Source organism: Myxine glutinosa, chromosome 14 (genome assembly GCF_964187855.1).
Source record: "Myxine glutinosa chromosome 14, kmMyxGlut1.1, whole genome shotgun sequence".
Classification (NCBI taxonomy): domain Eukaryota; kingdom Metazoa; phylum Chordata; class Myxini; order Myxiniformes; family Myxinidae; genus Myxine; species Myxine glutinosa.
In genome coordinates, this window is record NC_136274.1 from 48,350,525 (window position 1) to 48,370,230 (window position 19,706).

The 19,706-nt window shown below is 48.5% G+C and overlaps 1 long non-coding RNA gene across 1 annotated transcript in view; it reads left to right on the forward strand.

The window, feature by feature from the left end:
* The window catches only part of LOC137439692 (uncharacterized), an 86,893-nt gene that overhangs the window by 4,261 nt on the left and 62,926 nt on the right, over window positions 1-19,706 (forward strand). The gene's annotated exons all lie outside the window — the stretch shown is intronic.

Sequence of the window (19,706 nt, forward strand, 5' to 3'; positions counted from 1 at the left end):
TATCCTAAAAATAACCAATAGGCTTATGCTATGTTTCGGTCGTTTCCCTTTGGTCTCCAATCACTCGATGTTTTTATCAGGGCGTACAATATTGCACCAAAAAGCATCCATTCTCGCAGTTCCTGATGAGTACGGCGTTTTATTTGCAAAGCAATCCTCAGGCGGAGAAAAACCCGCACTATCCGGGGGTTTACATACTGCACGCGTACACAAAACGATCGGCACCGTGATAGGCCGGAAGAAGCCGGAAGTGATACACCAGAAAAACAAAACGTGTGAATGTTCTTTTAAAATTGTGGCATGCATAGATTTCGAAGGATTGCGATTTACAACTAAAATCGAAAAAATAACTGATGATATAAGAATAGAAAAATAATTAGATTAATGACAAATCTCACACTCTCACTGTCTCTCCGAAAAGACCGACTGGACAACCCTCCCATCTACTTTCTGAACAATCCTCTCCAAGAAGTTCTGTCACTCAAGCTTTTGGGTCTCACTGTCTGCCATGATCTTTCCTTGGAAAACCACATTTCCAAGCTGGCCTCCAAAGTCAGTCGCCGACTGGGCATCCCCCGTCATGTGAAGTCCTTCCTTGGCACACCTGAGCCCCTCACCACATACAAGGCTTTCATCCACAGCTTAATGGAATACTGCTCTCCCCTCTGGGCTGGTGCTCCCGCCTCACACCCAGCTCGGCTTCACGCTGTTGAAACCAAATCTTTCAGAATCATTGGAATCTCCCGCAATGAAGCTAACTCCAAGGGCCTTTCACTCACTCACCGCAGGCAGGTAGGTAGTCTTTCTGTCTTCTGTTGACTCCTCTCCGGCCTTGCTCCCCCAGCTCTCTCTGTGCTCTGCCCCCCAAATATTCCTTCAGGTCGCACAAGATCTGCCAGCAACCCTCTTCTGGTGAAACTGCCAAAATAAAGACTCTCTATTCACCTTCACTCTTTCATTCCTCTTTCCTCCGCCTCTGGAACAAACTCCCTCCCTCTCTTCAATCCCACTCCTCCCTCCAGGTCTTTAAAACAGCTGTTCACCACCATCTCATATCTTCCCCCATCCAAAACCTTGATCTTTTCTACCCCAGTTAATTCACCCCAGATCCACTTTTCTGAAATACCGACTGCTTTCCTGGAAGTCCGAGCAGTGTACATGTTTTTTTTTACCTCTCCCACTCCCCCCCCCCCTCCCCTTCCCACGCCTCCTCCCCCCAAGCCCTCTACCTCCCACAGATCTCCCCATGTCCCTCCTCTCAAATGTACTTGTGTGCTTCCCCCTCTCTCCCCATCTTGTCTACCGCTCCCTTTATTTCGTCTTATGTGTCCATTTTTTTTTGTCATTTCTGTTAGCTCTTACACGAGCCTCGATCTTGTATCCAAAAAAACCCCAAAAAAACAAGAAAAAAACAAACAAACAAGAGGACTAAATAATTAGGTTGATATATGTGGGTAAATGACATGCGCAAACCAGGAGGTTAGATTCCTGGTCTGGGCATGTAATTTTCCCACATATATCAATTTACTTGTACCCTACTGCAAAGCCGCAATTAGTCGGCGAAGCCAAAGCCTCTTGCCACTATTTTACCCATCACTATGGCATAAGTAGGTTAGGTAGTTGGTCGTAGGTAGGTGTCGTAGGTACTGTCGGGCAAAGGGGGGGCATTAAGCTCCAAGGGGCATTGGGCTCCACTACATTGTAAATCTTGAAGGTAAATATGCATTTACACTGTAGTGGAGCCTAATTCCCCCTGGAGCTTAATGCCCCCCTTTGCCCTACCTGGTAAGACTTGGTAAGAGAAGAGCAGACAGTCCTACCCAATACCTACATACAATAAATGTCACAAGAAGCTTAAGGAAGTAACTATACGATGTCCTAGCTTAGGGCCTATTTTAAGAAAATTTAACTGGGCTTAACATACGTTTTCACAGGATGTGTGTAGTCTTCTAACTTCAGTCGCTGTCAGGACTGGTTCTCTCCGGGCACTGCGGCTTCCTCCACCAGAAGAAATTAGCTTGCAGTAAGATCAGTGCCGACAGATCAGACGATAGCGCCGTTTCAACGGCAATGTGTGACTGTCGTTAATCAAACCCGACCATGCTTTCTTTCTTTATGTAAACCGCTTATACCGGTAGGTGCAGGACAACATCATAAATCAGACAAACCTACTGAGCATGGGAGCATGGGATTGAAGTCTAATTCGGCTTTTTAGGTCCACCACTAAAGAAGAGAAAAATTTCGAAAATGCCCCAGAGTCGCGACTATTGTCGCGAAGGGTGCATTAACCGGAAGTTACGTAGTTCCGCGGGCGCCTATTGAACTTTTTCGCAATTTTTTATGCATACTTCCGCATCCGCAAGATGGCGGCCTCCATGGAGCGATTTGGTGCGTCAAAGCTTCGAAATTCTCAAAGGATCCAGCAAAATGTGGCTTTTCAACAAAAGATTGTGAATCAAAAAAAGACAGGTGAAACAAACTCCTATTGAACTTTTTCGCAATTTTTTATGCATACTTCCACATCCGCAAGATGGCGGCCTCCATGGAGCGATTTGGTGCGTCAAGGCTTCGAAATTCTCAAAGGATCCAGCAAAATCTGGCTTTTCAACAAAAGATTGTGAATCAAAAAAAGACGGGTGAAACAAACTCCTATTGAACTTTTTCGCAATTTTTTATGCATACTTCCACATCCGCAAGATGGCGGCCTCCATCGAGCGATTTGGTGCGTCAAAGCTTCAAAATTCTCAAAGGATCCAGCAAAATCTGGCTTTTCAACAAAAGATTGTGAATCAAAAAAAGACGGGTGAAACAAACTCCTATTGAACTTTTTCGCAATTGTTTATGCAAACTTCCGCATCCGCAAGATGGCGGCATCCATGGTGTGATTTGTTGCGTCAAAGCTTCAAAATTCTCGAAGGATCCAGCAACATCTGGCTTTTCAACATAACATTGTGAATCAAAAAACGACGGGTGAAACAAACTCCTATTGAACTTTTTCGCAATTGTTTATGCATACTTCCGCATCCGCAAGATGGCGGCCTCCATGGTGTGATTTGGTGCGTCAAAGCGTCGAAATTCTCAAAGGATCCAGCAACATCTGGCTTTTCAACATAATACGTACGCGTTCATTCACAACACCGGCTTCGCCGGCTAATAGAAAAATGGAGGATCCCAGCCCTATTTGTAATTTCAATATAAACTTTTTATCTGTGGAATAACCCTCGGTTCAGATTTTGTTTTTCTCTGATTTTGAACAATTTTAAAAAATGCTCATGCTTGTCACGCCTTGGCACTGTAATTTCACTCCGTTTGTTGTACACTGCTCCTTTCCGATGCCATCTCCAGGCGCTGCATGACCTCATTGCCGGGCACCGAAGGGGGCTCGGCAATGACGCACACTGAAAGGGAAAACTCCATTTTCACTCCGGTTGTTTGTTGTCCCCCGTCGCACCGCGGAGCGAAAGGGGGACTATGGTTTTCCCCTCCGTCCGTGTGTGTGTCCGTCCGTGCGTGCGTGCGTAAGCGAAGGACCGAATTCTAATTTGATGTGTGGGTGCAACCCACGTCAAAATCCAAGATGGCCACCGCCATGTATGTCTGAACATTGTGAGTGGAATATGTTGAAAAATAAGCGAAGTACCAACTTTTAATCTGGTGTGTGGGTGTATCTAGGCATAAGGAAGAACGCTATTGAAAATTGGGTCGCCACGTCAAAATCCAAGATGCCCGCCACCATATATATGTCTGAACCTTGTGAGCGAAATATCTTGAAAAATAAACGAACTACTAACTTATAATCTGGTGTGTGGGTGTATCTACGCATAAGGGAGAACGCTGTGGAAAATTGGGTCGCCACGTCAAAATCCAAGATGGCCGCCGCCATGCATGTCTGAACCTTGTGAGCGGAATATCTTGAAAAATAAACGAACTACTAACTTCTAATCTGGTGTGTGGGTGTATCTAGGCATAAGGAAGAAGGCTTTTAAAAATTGGGTCACCACGTCAAAATCCAAGATGGCCACCTCCATGTATATCTGAACCTTGTGAGCTGAATATCTTGAAAAATAAGCGAAGTACCAACTTCTAATCTGGTGTGTGGGTGTATCTAGGCACAAGGAAGAACGCTATTGAAAATTGTGTCACCACGTCAAAATCCAAGATGGCCGCCTCCATGTATGTCTGAACCTTGTGAGCTGAATATCTTGAAAAATAAGCGAAGTACCAACTTCTAATCTGGTGTGTGGATTTATGTAGGCATAAGGAAGAGAAGAACGCTATTGAAAATTGGGTCACCACGTCAAAATCCAAGATGGCCGCCTCCATGTGTGTCTGAACCTTGTGAGCTGAATATCTTGAAAAATAAGCAACGTACCAACTTCTAATCTGGTGTGTGGGTGTATCTAGGCATAAGGAAGAGAAGAACGCTATTGAAAATTGGGTCACCACGTCAAAATCCAAGATGGCCGCCGCCATGTATGTCTGAACCTTGTGAGCGGAATATCTTGAAAAATAAACGAACTACTAACTTCTAATCTGGTGTGTGGGTGTATCTAGGCATAAGGAAGAACGCTATTGAAAATTGGGTCACCACGTCAAAATCCAAGATGGCCGCCTCCATGTATGTCTGAACCTTGTGAGCTGAATATCTTGAAAACTAAACGAACTACTAACTTCTAATCTGGAGTGTGGGTGTATCTACGCATAAGGGAGAACGCTATTGCAAATTGGGTCGCCACGTCAAAATCCAAGATGGCCGCCTTGCGTCTTCCACTTTGTCAACTCATCACTTCACCGACGGGGGACCTAGGCGTAACGCTTGTTATTACTTTGCTTTCCTTTTGCAAGGAAGTACTGCAGCAAACTACTCAAACTGTGCAATTTCTGTTTTGAGGTTTCACATACATCTATCTTTATGTTTATATATATATAAACTGTATATACACCATTGTCTCTCTGTGGCTTTCTGTCTGTCTGTCTGCATTTGTTTCTTATGCATGGCAACATCTTTTAAGTTACAAACTCCAAACTAGGGGTACAAATACAACTTTGTGTGGGGGGGTAACATCCGCTATGTGGCCGCGGCCTCAGGAGGGGATGTGGGGAGCGGATGGGGGAGCATATATTCTCTATGTACATGTGTACCGTGTAGCGCCACCTCGTGGTGGCAGCGGGTATCACAATTCCATTTCTTACTTCGACAATGCTGAAGCTGAAACACTCCGCATGAATAAATTAACCAGAGGGAGCCACGTGCGCGAATAAAGTGTGAGGGAAATATTTCTAGCAGCAAGCGACGTGCGGTCAGGGTGATAGGGATGGGAGTGGAGCTGGGCAGAGGGGTTGGGGTGAACGGGTGGTGAAGGGATGCTGGGATGCGGAGTGGTGGGAGGGGTTGTTGGGGTGAACGGGTATTGGGAAACGTCAATGCCTCTTTCTTTTGATTAAAGCCATCAGCGAAGCAATAGGTACTTTTGCTAGTATACCTATAAAAAGGCAAAAATCTCTGTCCCTCTCTCTTTGTGTGTATGTGTCCTACACATGGCCACATTTTAAGTTAAAAACCCCAAACTCCAGGTATACAGTCGTGGCCAAAAATATTGCCACCCTTGCACTTTTTTCAAATAATGCACCATTTCTTCCAGAAAATTGTGGAAATTAAAAAACTTTTGGTGTCCACGTATATATTTCTTTGGTTTGCAGTGAAACAAAACAAAAAAAGCTGAAAAAAAATACTAAATCTTAGCTTATTCCACACAAAAATCCTAAAATGGCCCAGACAATATTATTGGCACCTTTTAGAAGTTGTTAGAAATAATTAGATTTCAAGCAGGTGATTCTCCTTTACTTTGGAATTGAACTCACCTGTAGAGAGTTGCAGGTGCCTGCAATATAAAAATCACTCATTCAACCAGTTTGAATAGAGAAAAGGAGTCATTCTGCTGTTTTGTGTCACTGTGTGTACCGCAATGAGCATGGAGAAAAGAAAGAAAGCCAGAGAATTATCTGAGGAGGTCAGACACAAGATTGTAGCCAGGTATGGACAATCTCAAGGCTACAAGTCCATCTCCAGAGACCTTGATGTTCCTGTGTCCACCGTACACAATGTGTTCAGGAAGTTTAAGGCCCATGGCACTGCAGCCAACCTCCGTGGACGTGGCCGCAAGAGAAAACCTGATTGAAGATTGCAGCGAACGATTGTTCGAATGCTGGAAGAAGCACCTCAATCAAATGCCAAACAGAATCAAGCTGACCTTCAGACACAAGGTACGACAGTTTCAACTCGCACCATCCGTCCCCAACTCAATGAAAGGAGCTTCTATGGTAGGGGACCCAGGAGGACCCCACTGCTGAGAAAGCCCAACTGGAGTTTGCCAAAACACCTGAACAAGCCAAAATCCTTCCGGCAGAATGATATTATTATTATTACTTATTATTACTATTACTACCTCCACAATTAGAGCTCTTTGGTGAATCACATCATCTCTATGTTTTTAGAAAACAAAATTAACCCTTCAAAGAAAAGAACACCTTCCCTACAGTCAAACATGGAGAAGGTTCAGTGATGTTTTGGGGTTGCTCTGCTGCCTCTGGCACTGGGTGCGTTGAATGTGTGCATGACATCATGAAATCAGGAGATTACCAAGGCACTTTGGAGCACAATGTTCAATGCAGTGTCAGAAAGCTGGGTCTCCGTCGAAGGTCATGGGTCTTGCAGCAGGACAATGACCCCAAACACACCTCAAAAAGCACCAAGGAATGGTTCAAGACAAAACGCTGGACTGTTCTGAAGTGGCCAGAAATGAGTCCAGATCTAAATCCCATTGAACACATGTGGGGAGATCTGAAAACAGCAGTTGGGAGAAGACACCCTTCAAATCTGGGAGAACTGGAGCAGTTTGAAAAAGAAGAGTGGGGCAAACTGCCAGTAGAGAGGTGTAGGAAGCTCATTCATGGCTACAGGAAGTGCTTGACTGCTGTTATTTTGTCCAAAGGCTGTGTGTGCTACCAAATATTAAGTCGAGGGTGTCAATAATTTTGTCAATGCCATTTCTTTTTATTTTCTGATTTAAAAGGATATATTAAGTTCAGAATCAAAAACAAAGGTTCTGCAATTTTGACAGTAAAATAAAAATATTGCAGAGACCAAATACTTTTGTCAATATCAACTTATTTGTCGAGAAAATTGCGAGTTATTTGAAAAAAAGTGCAAGGGTGCCAATACTTTTGGCCAGGACTGTAAATTTAACCTTGTGTGGGGGGTAACATAGGCTATGTGACTGTGGAGTCACACATGGGTGTGGGGGAAGGGCGAGGGTGGGGCGGGGGGAGGGGATGACATAAATTATCTTTGTAAATGTGTACTGTGTAGCCCCACCTGGTGGTGGTGGCAGAGAGTATTACAAATCCCTTTTTAGTTACCTGCACAATGCTGAGTTTAAAGCACTCTTTACACGGGTAAATTAATTTTGGCAAACAGGACGACTCTTTGGTCAGTCAGCGAAGCGATGGATAGGCTCCGCTTGTTACTTCTAAAGCAGAACTCCTTACATCCACTAACTCACAAATACAACAGTAGAGCCTGCAAATACAACATACAGCAAGGGCACCTAAATTACAAAAAAAAAAATTTCTAAACAATGGGCTTACAAATAACAACAACAAAAAACGGGAATGCTTATCAATGCACTGTATTGAATTTAAGGTTGGGATGGCAAAGTTATATGCTTTATGCTGGGATGGGAGTGCAAGTTAAGCCAATATATTGTTATGGCCCTGGGTTTTGAGTACACTAAGAAGGAGGTATCTTCGGTTTCCCTCGGACTTACCGGTCCTGAAGCTACCACACACGACACGAATAACTTCATGCTGCGGCAGGTTGCTAGTCAACCGTGAGCACCAATCAGTCATCCACGTGTTCCAGTGTCCGCCGTATATTACCGTTTAACTAGAGGTCACGTGGGCTCCTGGCCATGGCACGCACCCTCGATATGCCCCACCCTTATCTTAATTAGATCTCAATGAGTCTGGCGTTAAAACGAGGGGTGCATATCAGACTAATGAGCTATCCAGTTGGGAATTTCAATCTCCTGGGCTGACCTAAGTGCGAATAGTGCTGGATCAATGGAGGAAAAGACGAACACGGACATATTGAAAATGAACGTCAACAAGGGATTTATTACAATTATTTACATGGGGGTGATGTGAGTTGTGGGATCATGAAAGAAAAAAGGGGGAGGGGGGGGGCTTTAATGTACAACTAAGCAATCAAGGGGGGTATGCAAATCAAAATGTAAAGTGAGCCATCGCAAGCAAATTAAGAATGCAAGCGAGTATGCACAGAGCAAAGAAAATGGAAGAGATCAAATCCATAACCTATGCCTTACCTGCCGCTATTACACAATACAGGGCGCCATTCAGACATTTACGGGAGGTAAGAAATGGTTAGAAAGACAGACAGTGCAAGGATCACGGCCTCTCGCTTACCGGGTGGGTATCGTGCTCTGTCGTGCTCCCGCGACCCAACGCTAAAGGAGGGTTTAAAAGGAGCAATACTTGCAGTGTCTTATAATGCAGTGATTGTAGAGAGCGCAGGGTGTCATGTGTGTCATGCAAGATAAAATGTGAATATGTGTTATCAGTCAGTGGCCGCTCCAGAGGAGTTGGGCTGTTTCTCTGAAAAGAACAGTTGGTGGCGTACTGCCTCTTCATTGAGGTCTTGAGTTAGTAAGAACAATCTTTACACTGTAGCGGCTACCGCTGGGTATACACAATCGCCTTGCACCTACCGAGGACGCGGAGCGATCACCATGCCGGGCTCGTCCGGGACGCCCGGGCATGCCCGCTCTCGACTTGCCAGGCCTCGTCCGGGATGCCCGGGCACGCCCCCTCTCGCCTTTCCCGGGCAAACGCTCCGGGATAATGTGTATATATATTGCTGCCCGATAAACGGGTTTTTCAGAGTACCCGAGTTGATTTGACACAATAAAGAAACTCGGACGAATTCCAGCTTTTTGTCGCGTCCATTCTTTCGATTTACGTTGGAGCATAGCTCCTACATTGGTGACCCGACATGGACACGGCAGTTGCCCTCAAACTGCCTACCTTCTGGGAGGCTCACGCGGCGGTTTGGTTCGCCCAGGCGGACTCCCTGTTCGCCCTGCGAGGCATCACGGCCGACGACACCCGCTTCCACCATGTGGTAGCAGCGCTCGGCTCCGCCACCGCGGCCCGCGCCCTGAGCCTCCTCGAGAGCCCGCCAGCCGCTGACAAATACGACGCGATTAAAAAGCTCCTCCTCGACGCTTTCGCCCTCTCATTGGCGGAACGCGCACGGCGCCTGCTCGACCTGCCCGAGCTCGGCGACACGCGCCCGTCCGAGCGAATGGACTACATGCTTTCGCTGCTCGGTGAGCACTCTCCGGCATTCCTGTTCCGGGAGCTTTTCCTCCGTCAGCTGCCCAGCCAGGTACGCCTCGCCCTGGCAAGCACGACGATCACGGATCCCCGCGCCCTCGCCAGGGAAGCCGACAAGATCTCCGCGGCAGGCCAACGCATTGGAGCAGCGACCTGGAGCCCACCGCCGTCCGAAGCAACGCCCATGGCGCCCGAGCACCCGGCACGGTCGACGACCGAACTGCCGACGCAATTGGCGGCCGCTACGCCGCGCCGACCACCTCCAGCACGACGACCGGGGCCTCCACCTGACCAGGCGTGGTGTTATTATCATGCCAGGTTCGGACAGAAGGCCCGGACATGCCAACCCCCGTGCACCTTCGGCAAGCCGGGAAACGGCCGGGCCGGCGTTCATTACCAGCCATGAGCGCCGGCCACATGGGCAACTTACTTTTCATCAGGGACAAAGCGTCCGGACAGCGCTTCCTGTGTGACACCGGCGCCCAACTGAGCGTCATACCCGCCTCCGATCAGGACAGGCAGTCCGCGGTTTGCGGCCCCTCCTTGGTTGCGGCCAACGGATCGGCCATCTGCACCTTCGGCCCGCGCAACGTCACCCTCTGCTTCGGTGGCCAACGCTTTAATTGGACTTTTGTACCCGCAAGTGTGCCCATGGCTCTGCTAGGCGCCGACTTCCTCTACGCACACGGACTGCTGGTGGACGTCCAACGGCGTCGCCTCATCAACGCCGAGACCTTCAGCTCCCTGGTATGCACATTGAGCAGCTCCGCTCCGACCGAGCTGGCATGCGCCCTCCCGGCGGCGAACGAGTTTGCTCGCCTGCTCACGGAGTTCCCAGCCCTCACGCGGCCGACGTTTTCGGCTGTCGCAGTACGACATGGGATCGAGCACCACATACCAACCACGGGCCCGCCGGTCTACGCCAGAGCCCGCCGCCTCGACCCAGCCAAGCTCGCCGTGGCCAGAGCCGAGTTCGACGCTTTGGAACACCTCGGCATCGTGCAGCGCTCCGATAGCGCGTGGGCTTCGCCACTACACATCGTCCCAAAACCAGGGGGCGGCTGGCGCCCATGTGGCGACTACCGCCGCCTTAACGACGCAACCACCCCCGACAGGTATCCGATCCCGCACATCCAAGAATTCTCCGCCCGTTTGGCAGGAGGGGTCATTTTTTCAAAGATCGATTTAATACGGGGATACCACCAGGTACCTGTCAGGGCGGCCGACGTCCCAAAAACGGCCGTCATCGCGCCGTTTGGCTTATTCGAATTCCTGCGAATGCCGTTTGGCCTCAAGAACGCGGCTCAGGCGTTCCAGCGCTTGATGGACGGCGTGCTGCGCGACCCGCCGTTCCTCTTCGTTTACCTGGACGACATCCTCGTCGCCAGCACGTCCCGGGCCGAGCACCTTCTCCACCTCCGAACACTGTTCGGGCGCCTCAGCGAGCACGGCCTCATCGTCAACCCGGCCAAATGCCACTTCGGCACGACGGCCGTTGATTTTTTGGGCCACCACATCACCAAGAACGGGGCCGTGCCGCTGCCAACCAAGGTCGAGGCCATCACCACGTTTCCGCGTCCCCGCTCCATAAAGGCCCTGCAGGAATTCCTGGGAATGGTGAATTTCTATCACCGCTTCGTGCCCCGCGCTGCTCAACTCATGCGGCCCCTCTACGAAGCCCTCCGGGGCAAGCAGGCCAAGCACGACGTCGTCTGGTCCGCAGCAATGGACGCGGCCTTTAAAAGCTCAAAGCGGGCCCTCGCCGATGCAACACTGCTCGCTCACCCAGTGCTCAACGCTCCCATCGCCCTCACCACGGATGCCTCCGACTACGTGGTGGGCGCCGTACATGAGCAATGGGTGAACGGGGTTTGGCAGCCACTCGCTTTTTTCAGCCGGCAACTCCGGCCGAACGAGCTCAAATATAGCACGTTTGACCGTGAGCTCCTCGGTCTACACCTGGCCGTTCGCCATTTCCGCCACCTCCTGGAGGGTTGGTTTACGCAATGGCCAAGGTCACGGAGCCGTGGTCGGCCTGCCAACAGCGCCACCTCTCCGCCGTGTCGGAGTTTACCACGGACATCCGGCACGTCGCCGGCAAAGACAACGCCGTGGCCGACTGTCTTTCTCGGGCCAGCGCGAACGCGGTCCACCTCGGCGTGGACTTCGCGCTTATGGCGGCGGACCAAACCACCGACACCACGGTGCAAGCCCTCTGGGCGGCGGACACGGGCCTCCGCCTGGCCGACATCCCCTTTGCGGACACTGTCCTGCTCTGCGACGTCTCCCAAGGCCAGCCTCGCCCCATCGTGCCCGTTACCTGGCAACGCCGCATCTTCGCCTCCCTCCACGGCCTTTCCCACCCGGGCCGGAAAGCTTCCCAGAAGCTGGTGTCGGCGCGATTCGTCTGGCACGGCCTTCGACGGGACATCCGCGATTGGACCAGCACCTGCACAGCCTGCCAACAGGCCAAGGTCCACCGATACACCCAGGCCCCGCTGGCACCTTTCACCGTGCCCGAACGACGTTTCGACCACGTCAACGTGGACCTGGTGGGCCCCCTCCCCCCATCACGGGGTTTCACACACCTGCACACCATGGTGGACAGGACCACCAGGTGGCCGGAGGCCGTTCCCCTCATCTCCACCACCACCGCCGACGTGGCGCAGGCTTTCATCGCCACCTGGGTCGCCCGCTTCGGCGCACCGGCAGACATCTCGTCGGACAGCGGACCGCAGTTCACCTCCGAGCTGTGGGGCGCGGTCGCCCGCAACCTGGGGGTCAAGCTCCACCGTACTACGGCCTACCATCCCCAAGCCAACGGGTTGTGCGAGCGATTCCACCGCTCCATGAAGGCCGCGCTCATGGCCGGCCTTCAGGACGGCGGTTGGGCCGACCGGCTGCCGTGGGTCCTTTTGGGCCTTCGCACGGCCCCCAAGGAGGACCTCCGGGCGTCCACTGCCGAGCTTGTCTATGGCCAGGCGCTACGCGTCCCGGGCAAATTCATGCCCGACGCTACCAGTCCCTGGTCCGCAGCTCACCAGCGCTCGGACCTCCAGGAGACCGCCCGACGGTTTGCCCCCGTGCCAACGTCCCACCACGGTGACCCCCAGTCCTACGTCCCCTCAGCGCTTCGCACAGCGGAGTACGTTTTTGTGCGTCATGACGCACATCGGGGGCCACTCCGGCCGTCGTACGACGGGCCCTTCCGGGTCCTGCGACGGGACGACAAGTCGTTCGTCATCGACATCGGCGGCAGGTCGGACCGGATTGCGGTGGACCGGCTCAAGCCGGCGCACGTGGACATCGACCAACCGCCACGGTTGGCCCTTCCGCCGCGGCGAGGCCACCCCCTGTCCACGGTGCCCCCCACTCGACCGCCCCCCCACCACCGGTCCCCCCCCCCCCCCCCCCCACGACCCACCAGGGGTCGCTTCGGCCAGGTCATCGGGACCCCCCTTAAATTGACCCTGCCGGTGCAAGTCGATTCTGGGGGGACGTGTGTCGCGGCTACCGCTGGGTATACACAATCGCCTTGCACCTACCGAGGACGCGGAGCGATCACCATGCCGGGCTCGTCCGGGACGCCCGGGCATGCCCGCTCTCGACTTGCCAGGCCTCGTCCAGGACGCCCGGGCACGCCCCCTCTCGCCTTTCCCGGGCAAACGCTCCGGGATAATGTGTATATATATTGCTGCCCAATAAACGGGCTTTTCAGAGTACCCGAGTTGATTTGACACAATAAAGAAACTCGGACGAATTCCAGCTTTTTGTCGCGTCCAGTCTTTCGATTTACGTTGGAGCATAGCTCCTACAACACCATGAAAGCTGAGAACAGAAAGTGTGAGATAATAGCCTACTGTGTGAGAGCTAAAAGGTATATGCAGCATGGCTCGTCTTCGACCCTATGGTCTGCTCACTCCGTCCGTCCGAGTGCCTCGACCTCCAGCTCGCCCCACCAACACGAGCACCACATCTCAAGCATCCTTTCACAAGCGATGAACCCGAACTAGAGCTACCACAAGACCAAAGCCAGAAACAGCGCTCTCATCCACTCCCCTGCGGCTATTTTATAATGCGCCTATTTTATAATGCGCCTATTTTATAATGCGGCTATTTTATAATGCAGCTATTTTATAATGCCTTGGCAGGGGCGGGGCCAACAACTGCATCAAAATTAGCTCTTAGTGAAAATACGGCTGCCCCGCCCAGGCCAGACCGTTACAACTCTCCCTCACCCGGTCTCAAAATCATGGCAGAGTCTGGAGCTCAGCGGGACTAACATGGGGCTTGGCTTGCGGTATGTTCCAGGCGCGGGGTGAACAATGACCAGCATGTACAGTATAACGGCTTAATTGCAATGGAATTTAATGTGTGCATAGGAAACAAGTGTAACTAAAAAAAAATCTGTATTAATAAACGGTCATCGTGATGAACTTTTGTGTCGTGTATAAAGGAAAGATTAAGGGAAATAGTGCGGGTGACGGTGACGCGACATTCAAATGAGGTTTTGGCGTGATATGGGAATTACTCATGGCTCGGGAACCTTTCTAGATTAAAACAAGAACCGCGCATGCGTCAGTCACGTGAAACAATTATACCGGAAAAACAGGGAAAAAGCCTCTCTACCCTTCACCAACGCATTGTATTACACTAACCCACTACACACGCGGAAGGAGCTATTATAATCTTGTACTATGGAAATAATTACACTAAGGGACCTGTATGGTGGTTGCCATTGCCTCTGAGCGGTTTCCTAAAATCGCAACAATATATTTGAGTCACTACTAGACGACCACTGCACCCATTTGGTCACGAGGAAAAACAACCGAGTGGAGGTAAACTAGCCTTGAGCCCTGAATGGGATAAACTTATCAATTGATGCTCAGCAGAGAACTGTATAAGTGTTGAGTTATTATTCGTCTCACCGTGAAGAGGTTGCGAGACTATTTGTAATGCCTCTGTCTCTGTGTCTGCCCACGTCTATATATTTTTGCTTTAAAAAATTATTTATATGCAACCGCTTGTCAGATCGATGCGAAACTTTAAACATAGGAGGAACTCCCCATGGAGGAGCGTTGACAGTTTGATAACTCTAGCATCATGGGTCACATGGTATGACAGCCATATTAGATTAAAGGGAAAAATTTTTGGACTTCTCTGAAACCGGTTAACAAAAAAGGTTTAAACTTGGCATATGTCATGAACTCCCCATGGGGTATATAGCTTGATAACGATTGTCATTGGTGAAGTGGTGCTCCAGCCATAATTGGTTGAATCGAAATCCCTATCTGAAAAATCTGAAACTTCATATATATGATCTTCGACCCGATGAGAGTGAAGAATTAAATCGATGATGTAATTGGTCATGTGGTCTAATGGCTCTATTGGATTGAATTTTTTTTTAAATGTAAATAAAATCTTCTTATCCAGAACCGCTTAACAGATCGATACGAAACTTCATACCTATGATTGACAAGCAATGGGGAATGTATTTTAATTTGTTATGAAATGGGTTTCCAACTCAGTCAGGTTCACTATGTTTTTTTCGTTCAAAATCATGGTAGATTAGCAAACCTATACATTTTTGGAAACGTTATTACATGGAAAATCTGAAAATCAATGTTTACATTTGCCAATTCCGACCAATTCGATTCGACCAATTCGACCAATCGACCAATTCGACCAATCGCTTCGATCGACCATTCGACCAATTCGATTTGCCAATCAATTTGACCGACCTTTGCTTGTGTGGAACGGACTGTGAAAACGATGCGGACTATATTGTCGGATACGACACACAGGACAGTGATGACGAACTCTAAATGGCATATTCTGTAATCGTGTATGTTTGATGCCATTGACTGCCTGTGTATATTTTGTCATTGACTGCCTGTGTAGATGTGAAGTTATACTGACTGCATGTGTATGTATGATTTTGCTGACTGCCTGTGTATGTTTGGTGATATGAATTATTGTGACACATTTTGATGTTATTAACTGCCTGTACAAAATGATAACATGTATTTGATTATGCAACTTATCGCGAATATAAAGACAGTATTTTGCAATTCAAAACCTTTGATTCGTGTCTTACCATTCCCCATAGCACTAATTTGATACTTTCATTGGATTCCTTGTCCCTGAAAATATAGGTTTAGTATATTTTTAAAAGTTTTTAGGGTAATTAGAGGCAGAAATAGAACAAAATATGTATTTTACAGTGGCCACTTTGAAAATCCAAAATGGCCGCCATACAGGTATCTCTCCAAATGTAAACATTGATTTTTAGTTTCCTTATGCTATAACCTTTCCAAAAATGTATAGGTTTGCTAATCTACCATGATTTTGAACGAAATATAATTTATTGACATAGTGAACCTGACTATCAACTCCTTCGGGGGGGGGCAGCCAAGGACAGTAAAGTGAAAACATTTCGGAGGCCATATGAATCAGCACAACCCAGAAGGGTAAAAAAATGAATAGAAAGAAAACTTTGCAAAGGTTAAAATTGCTCAACTTTAATTGCCAATGACAGTTGCTTTTCGTTATAGTTCTATTCCAGCCATGATGTGTGCTGTGCAACATTCAAAAGATATATTCTATAGAAGCTGTTTGTTGTGCATCAATTTAGTCAACTGTTAAGAAAAACAAAATTAAACAATTAGCAACGCAACTATTATATAAACCACATTCTCCTTAATGAATTCACACACCAAGTAAATGAAAAAATAAACACCCAGAAGCGTGACGAACAGCTGCATTATTCCACAACGATATAACAACAATATACAAGGTGGCCCATCAAATGATGACATTTACAATCGTGGTCGAGGAGAAAAACCGCCATCACTTTGGTGGGCCACCATGTGTAGTCTCCAAGACCAGTTGCTGGGAAGTTGCAATGAACGAAAGATTATATGCCGAGAGCGGGACACTTCAAAATAGCAGGTACAAAGTCAAGCTGGTTCTGTTGTAGCCACTTAGACCGTGTTATCTGGACTGGGATGCAGGAAGATCTTGCTTCCGCAGTGATGAAACCATCAAAAATAATCGCCAGGTGACAAATTCAGTTGGTAAACTGAACATCGTGCAAATCTCGCTTGAAGGTCCCGATCCAGTTATTATGGCTCCGAGTACACGTGGATCCCAAAAAAATATAACGTGCAAGTTCACCCACAGTCGCATTTCGGTCGTCAGCCATTCATGGAGAAAAAAAAAGTTTTCATTCTTTCTCAAAACGACTTCACAAAGCAAACTAGAGTAAGAGAAGGATAGGCTAGCATGCAAACACCGTACAGTCGTGGTGGAAGTATGTTGTTGATGCTCACCGATATCATAACGTTGTATTGTTATTATTGTTCCAGTTATCATGACATTTACATTACAAACCAATATGGTTAGGAGATGCAACGATTGTGACTGATAACCAGGATCCGACTACATCGAACAGACGTTAGGACTGTACAGCGTTCCGTGTTTGGCTCGATATAGCATTGTCCAGGGGTCGTCAGTGCATTCCGGTTTGTCTGTACACGATTGTACATCTACGTTATTTCAGCACAACTGGAGCGAAGGTAAAGTCACACGAAATGGAGAAAAAGGTTCTGTCGCCTTTTGTATTTTGGTCACCCGTGTCAAAATAACTGAATGTCTCTGGACACATTTTGTACACCAATTACACATCAGTACGATGATCGAAGCTTCAACTTTCTGAAATGGGGCCGCAGCATGTAACGTGACGTTTAATGGCCACCTGGTAACTGGCGCCGCTCTTTGCTCTGAAATTTCTAAAATGGCGCCGCTTTTATGGACCGCCTGAACTTCCATATTTAGAATTGTGCAACGTATCCGTATGTTGGGCACTTATTGGAAGATTATAACCTCAAGGTATGCTTCTGCCGAACATTTGGCCATCACCACAGGATAATGCTATAATTCCACTCTCGACATCGATTAGTGGACTCAAATTGGTCACCCACAACTGTGGAGTTAAACGTGGTCAATTCCTTTAAAAAGGTCAAATATACTCCATAATTGAATTTTTCTACCAACATAACTGTGAGTGAGGGTGTGAGCACAACTGCAAAAACAGGAAAAAAAACGACCAGCGAGATAGTGGATGGAGAGACCTTTGCTTGTGAGGACTGACTGACTCACACTCACTCTCTCTCGCCCCTGCTGGTCGTTGGTGAGTCGTGCGTGGGTGTGGCATCATGGTGGCTGTGCATGTTGAGCTATGAGTTCTCTGTGGTCTTGGTTGTTTTTCCCACCCCCATTTCGCTCCCTTGTGTCCTTGTTTATGCTTGTAAAGTTTCCCCTGTGGGTCCTTTCATTGTTGAGACAAGAGAGAGGGAGAGAGCGCACACGGTAGGTGGTGTTCGGTTGCCTTTTTTTCGAACCTCCGGGTTTGAGGCCTGGCCTCCATTTTGCCGTGTTTTCCTAGTCCAGGCAGCGGTGTTTCGCTGCTCTAAACGTTTCTTGGACCTAGTCCATTAGTTTTACCTCCACTTGCCGGTGTTGCTTGTGGTTGGTATCGTTTTGTTGATTTCTCACCTTTTATTTATTTAATTTACGTTCGCTATGGCAAACGATTGTTTGAGGAATAGCATGTACGAGTCGCTCACTCGCAAGCATGGGCTGGTGTGCGACCCTCCGAGTGAGGTAAAGATGGAGCAAGTGCTTCTAGCAATTGGAAAAAGCGTCGGCTCACATAATATCCGTGCAGCCTCTCGAATGAACAAGAAGGTGGTTGTGTTTGTATTGGAGGTGCACATGGTGAACTCCGTTATGGAGCGAGCAAGGCCTTCTCATAGAACCCACCCTGTTTCTCATGGTTTCCCCATTAGATACACCTGTGGTGAGGGTCAATGTGTCTAATGTCCCTCCCTTTGTTAAAGGTGAGGACTTGTGTGCTCAATTGAGCAAGTTCGGTACGATCGTATCAAAAGTGACAATGGTGCCGATACACTCGGCAAGGGGTGAATTTCGACACGTGATGACTTTTAAAAGGGTCGTTTACATGATATTGTCCGAAAATGTGCAAAAGCTCAATGTAGTTTTGCATGCAAAGATTAATGGCCATACTTATAGAATGTATGCCTCCACGGACGTCATGGCATGCTATGGGTGTGGAGCTGACGGACACATAAAGAGTTCCTGTCCCGGTTTGGTGAGACCATTAGCAAATCGAGACCAGGTGATTGCAGATTCTCCTCCCTCCCCACCTAATGGGGCGGATGATATTGTAGACTCTTCCCCACGACCTAATGGTGATCGGGAAACAGTCGACTCCTTCCCCTCACCTACTCAGATACGTCGAATGGTAGACCCCTCCCCACAACCATTGGGTGAACAGGAAACAGTAGACCACTCCTCCCTACCTGCTGGTGTGACAAAAGTGGTTGATCCCTCTCCTACTGTACAGGACTGTACGGATGACAATATGGAAGGGTTCGTAACAGTGGTTCGTAAAAAAGGGCATAAACGTTCATGTCCCGTCGTGAAGGATGCAAGCACAGTGCATAGTAAGGTACTTGTTGTGCAAACGTGTCGCCGAGCTTGCAAGATGGAGCTTGTGTAGAGAATCCCTGTTTGGGATTGCAAACTGAACCGGAACCGGGTTTAAATCTAAGCAATTCGTTTGCACCACTTGCCGAACTGTTTGAGGGTTCTGAGTGCGATATAGGCGTCGAGAATCCTCGTGCATCTCAGGAGGACACAAGTGGGGATATTGATAACCCTGATGTCTTACATGACATTAATGTAATGGTCACAGAGGTGGGCGCAGGGATGGCCAGGTGTAATGATAAAACAGATAAGTCAGACAGCCCCTCAGAGGAAACCTGTAAGCCGACACGTTTCGAACAAAATAAAAGGGATGATAAGAAGGAAGCTGCATGTGACGATGAGCAGCTAAACATGAATGAAAACGATATCCATGTTTCTGATCCTGGGGAGATTTGTGCCTCAGAAATAAGTTTGCATCAGGAAGAGAATGACAAAGATGATGCAGTTGATTTTGATGAAGCCTACTCTACCCCGGCAGGTTGTGGGTTTTGTGCCCAAGAGGATGCGGGTGGGGACACTGTAGTTACAGAAGATGAAGTTAAAAAATTCCTCCATGAATCCTTCAGGAAAAGGAATGTCAGAATTCAGGATTATTTCCCAAACCTACATGCTTTTCTAAAAACTACTAGAAACATGATTCGTGAACCCCAGCAAGTTGGGATCTCAGAACCTCAATTTCAGCGGTTCAGGAAGTGTGCCACTGAGGCAGGAAAATAACTCCA